At 43.2% G+C, this 5,387-nt stretch overlaps 1 pseudogene; it reads right to left on the bottom strand.

Annotated features, from left to right (window-relative positions):
• Nucleotides 1–975: 975 nt before the first annotated feature.
• On the bottom strand, nt 976–4,802 carry LOC123788670 (melanoma-associated antigen B16 pseudogene; annotated as a pseudogene).
• Nucleotides 4,803–5,387: the final 585 nt, after the last annotated feature.

The raw sequence follows: 5,387 nt of genomic DNA, 5'->3' as shown, positions 1-5,387 counted from the left end.
ATTCAAATGCAAAACTCTCATTGAATCCAACAGCTTTCTCTTCTGCTTTTAGCTACTAGTTTATTTTCCACTTGCTCTTCGAAAATGAATGCTGTATGAAAATTGCGAGGTATACTTGCTAAGGTGTGGGCATAAATGGTACCATCTGGTATTGTTAACACGCATTCTACCTAAATAGCTGGACCGTAGAACGTTAACTGCTATTTTATTTACTAAACCAGGAAAACTTGCTGTGTTTATTTTAACCCGATATCTTTTCATGGCTGTATTTCCAATGTTTTGTTAAGATTTTTACAAGAGAAAATTAAAATTCTGTGTTGGGTTTTTTTTCAGTAAGCATGAGTTCTAGTTTATTAAGATCTATTTCTCATACATTCTTGAAAGAGCTAAGCAAATCCATGTATGTATCTTTTAACTTTATGGAATAAGAAATAAAAAGGATAGGAAGGCCGAGATTTGAGCATCTTTTAGATTTTCTTCTCTCTTTGTCTCTGGACCCAACTATCACAAAGCAGATTTCTTTCACAGTTCCAAGGAAATGCCTATCGCAACGCCATGTTCTCATTCTGGATGACAAAATAAGGTGGATGGCTCCCCATTTCCTTTACAGAACAAAACTCTTACTATTAAGCCTCCTCATAGCAATAAATGTGTGACCGATATCATTCATAAGGTTGGAGAATTTGAAACTAATTGAATCTACATTGAAAGAAACAATATTCGAGTAATATATCAAAAAATAAAAAGTATACATTTTCCAAAAAAATATTTTTTTCAGCTTACACATTTAAAATAGGAGCTAGAGGAGTATGTATAGTGTTCCTTTCTGCCCTACCTCAGACCTCAATTCTATGATCACTAACTGACCTTTTCAAACAGAATGAAGACTCTGCCCCCGGCTTCACCAGGGGCAAGAGCAATGAGTAGACTCGGACTAGAGTGTGCAGTGGCCTCGGCAGTAGACAGAGCCCCGGCTCAACCTGTGGCTCCGGCTTTCTCTTCTTCGTCTTGCAGAGTCTCCTCAGACTGAGTTGGAATGAACTTGGGTTAGTCCCGTGAACCCTGGCCAGAAAATCTAGGATTTGCACCTCGGTGGCTTCAGTGTGGGCTCTTGGGCCCCATAGAAATTCAGATCGTGTGGGATCGTTGTGGAACCACGTGTTGTTACTCCAGGTACTTTTCCTTCGTGAAATCTTTGGTGACGAGTTCCCTGAGCTCCCCACAGATAAAGTGCTTCCTCTCAGAATCCATCCCCATCACATTCAGAACTTCCTAGACTTCCTCTTCAGTGACACAGTTGTCCTTCTGTCAGGATGCTGGTCTTAGGCCCGCCCTTTTCACCATGCAACACCCTATCACATGTGAGGCCCAATTTGATGAGGTCATGGCAGGAGTTGGTGGGATCTACTTCCTTCACATCAAGGCCAAAGATCACCTCCACGTGCTCAGAGGCTCTCAGGAGGATCTTAGTGAAGTGGTCTTCGTACTCTTTGATGACAATCTTCAACATATCTGCCTTTGTCATTGGTTCATTCACTCCATACCAGAGCAACATGAAATTGACCAATTAATCTACTACTCTCTTATCTATGGGCACGTTCTTGCGGTCTAGCCCAAACTGTGAAGTGCTATTTTAGTTCTTCTTCTTGGCTCTTGGATCCCGCACCTGATGTGCTTGATGAGGTGGCTCTGGTGGCCGTGGACGATGAGTGGAAACTCTGAGGATTCTCAAGGGTACTAGTTATACCAACATCAGGAGGCTCCTTCAGATCGCCAGGCTTTAGAGGATGGGAGGAGAGACAGGCCTCCTCCAGAGCCTTAGAGATCTGTATATCCTCTAGGTCTTACTGGGTCTCAATTCAGGTCTGAAGGGGTAGATCATGTAAGCACTGTGGATCCTTCTGAGGTAGAGGCATGATGTCTCTTGTGGATGGCAGTGAGCAGGAGTGTGGATGGGAAGGTGGGCAATGAGGAATCACTGCCAAATGTTGGTAATGATGCAGAGAAATGATGCACCCATACGTTGCTGGTGGTGATATAAAATGGACCAGCAGCTCTGCTCTTTTACTATCAGTCATATCCCAGAAGAAGATGCCTTCTTGAGACTGAGTCAGTGTAGCTTGAATTTCTGGAATCTGATGGATGTATATTTTCTTGGGGATACTGAAATATCCTAGAAGGTTCAGTTCTGCACATATACAATAAACTTAGGCTTCTTCAATTTTGAGGCACTCAAGAGCATAAAAGATAGATCACCAGTTTATTATAAAAGGATATAATTCAAGACCAGCTAGGTGGAAGAGAGGCACGGGGTGGGGGCGGGGGGACATGGCAGGGAGCAGGGGAAGTGCACGGAGCTCTCCCCCCCCCGGTGTGCCACTCTCCCAGACCCCCACATGTTTACCAACCTGGAAGCTCTGCATTATTGTTTTTCAAAGCAGCATTTTCCCTTCCATGTCCATTCCTTTCCATTTGCTCATCCCACTTTCTTTGAGAAACAAGCTACCTGTTCCTCCTTAAATTGTTCTCTGTTCTAGTAGCCTGCTTGGAACCAGGCTCTGCACCCATAATTTTTAGATGTATGATCTGGAACCTAATGGAATTAGAAACAGAAACGTGTCAAAACAGTACTTTGTCATCGCCTGCCTTCTTCCAGTTTCACTAGAGAGAGATGCAAAGGTACAAATGTCCTGTCTGTACGAGGCAGCCCCTCAGTGCTTTCTCTGAGGAGGAGCAGTCATTTGAGGCCATCCACATGTTACCAGGACAAACATGCTGGGTCTGCCTAAATCGTGTGAGGAGAGAGAGCTGCATGCAGTGCTACTTACCCCTGTATCGGGTCCTGTAGATCTTTGCAGAACTGCGAACCCATAGAAGGCTGCCCTGCACAGATTTCTTTCAGCTCCGTATCTGGGTATCAGGAAAAATATGCAGGTAAGACAAACTCACAGCTCTGATCACCAGCCCAGGATTCTGCCTCTGATACTGGTACTAAGGGAATTGGTTCCTTCCGTAATCTGCCAAGTAATTATTGCATAGCTAGCTTTAGTTGCGGGGTATGAAAGGGCAAGTAAGACCAGATGCAGTCCCTGATCTCAAGGAGCTTACAGTCTTGTAGAAAAGAATGAACATCAAATAATGACACAGATAAATGTGCACTTCAGCCTTCGTGAGGACGGTGCTGTGAGAGGGAGGAGCTAAAGAATCCAACCTGGTTGCTGGGGCAGGCCAGTCTTTCCCGAGCAGCAGTGTTTATGCTGAAGTGATTTGGGGAAGGGGGATTATCAGGGGGAGGAAGGCTGGTCCTTGGGCAGAAGGAGAGCATGTACAAAGGCACTGTGCTTAGAGGGAGCAGGATGACGGAGGAACTGAAAGAAAGCAGCATGGCTGGGGTGTAGAGGGTCAGATAGAGCGTGGCGTGATGTGATCCTGGACAGGCAGACAGGGGTCAGACCGTATCGATGTCTTGTGGAATTGGGGTTATAATTACAAGAGCAGTGGGAGGTCCCTGAATGGATTTAAGCAAGGGGTTGGTGTGGAGAGAGCAAGTTGGGGTAAGGTGACAGGCCACCAAGTCCCTAGATTCCTTTTGAGTTTAGCCTCTGTAAATATTCTAACCTATTTTTTTTCTCTTTCACATTACCCATGGTAAAGAACAAAAACCAACCTAGTGAAGTTTAAGACCTATTTGGCTTTATCCAACAATTCATGACTCAGGCAACATCCCATCTAACAAATAGAAGTGTGCTTCCAGGAGTCTACAAAATGGAAGGTGTTATAGGCAGAAATGAGGTGGGACAAGGAAGTTATTAGCCAGAGAAAAGAAAGGGTTGTTTGACACAAGGTCACCTTCCCTTAGGGGAGAGTGCGGGAGGTCTTATGTGCAGATTGTCTCCCAAGTGCTGATCAGGAAATTCCACACTGAATGGTTTCAGATTCCACTCCTGCGACAGGCTGGAACTGCCCTAGATTCGGTATTAAGTTGGTGGAGCTTAGCAAGTCACTCTGTTTTGGGCTTGTTGTTTCTGTTTAACAGTATCGGTCAAGCCTGTTTTTATTTTCAAATAAATGGTATTAACTCTGAGTATATAAAGGTAAATAATTCCTGAGTTGAGACCAAAAAGTTACTACTATTGAGAAAACAGAAAAATTTATTGAATTATTTTTCTAATGAAAATAAAGGCATTATCATTCTGAAATTTTGTTCCTTTTAAGATGACAAATTGTATTCTTTTAGTGCCTATGCTATAAAGCACTAATTTATTTTTTCATCTTTATACTACTTTTATTCTCAAGGAGTGCCCCAATCCCTTTCATGTTCAGACAATTCAAACCCTTAGTAATTTTTATTTTTATTTTAAACTTGACCTCCTCTCAGTCTTTATATGTCTGGATGAGAGAGGCCAGTTTCTCTAAGGATATTACGCTGTAAGTCCATTCATCCCTGTTTAGTCAAGTCTTCAAAGAAATGGAATCCTGTAGCCAAATATTTACTTGCTCACCCTTCTCTGTCTTGGGTCTGTCTGAATTCGCCTTTACTGCTTTGTTGCATAAGGTCCAGATAGAAAGGCAGGTCAGTGATCTGGGAGTCCTCTACTTGTGGGAGGCGTATCAGCTAGACGTCGTTGGCTGCAAGCAACAGACTAGTACAACACGAATGTGTTAGAAGAGTTTGCTCACCAGGTTTCAGAAGGAACCAAAACGGGCTGTTTCAGGGTCCCTGCAGCAGTCTCAGGAGCGTGCTCTGGACACATTCCGCTTTGTGTACCTGAGAGACGAATATGGTAATGTACTGCTGCCATGGCTTCATCTTAACGTTGTCAGTGTAACTGAAAACACCGAAAGGAGCCAAAAATCCAAATAAAAAAAGAATCTAACACACAACAAAGAACCTGCTACTCATATTTTTGGAAGGTACCTTGACTGCATATTTATAGCTAGGAAAATGGTCATGTCCTCTGACCAGTAATCGTCACCTTATAAAAATGTAAAAAAAAAAAATGTTTGTGTTGGTTATTAAGTTTACACTTTTGGCAAATTTGCAGAACGCATTTAACTTTGACTTTCATTTGGAGGATGCTTTCAGAAATGACGATTCTATGGCATTGCAAGTTTAATCACTATTTCAAAATATTTCTTGGATAGCTTTATGACCATGAGATTTAACGCCCTCAGTCAATCTGTGACTTAGAATTGCAGCGATTCCTCCCAAAGGGCGCCGCTCCTAAAGATGTACGGTCCGCGTCAGTGACTGAGGCAGAAAACCTCAATTCGCAAAGGGCTGCGTTCGAGCCAGTTCTCTGAATCTGAGACTCACAGACGTCCCCCTGCCTTCAGCTAAGTGCACTTTAAACTTGGAGTTTGAATCAAACTTAGCACCAAGTCTT

The sequence above is a fragment of the Ursus americanus genome, chromosome 3 (genome assembly GCF_024610735.1).
Source record: "Ursus americanus isolate L20-20 chromosome 3, mUrsAme1.1.p, whole genome shotgun sequence".
Lineage (NCBI taxonomy): Eukaryota > Metazoa > Chordata > Mammalia > Carnivora > Ursidae > Ursus > Ursus americanus.
The sequence above is the reverse complement of the archived record's forward strand: the minus strand, read 5'-3'. Positions and strand labels throughout refer to the sequence as shown.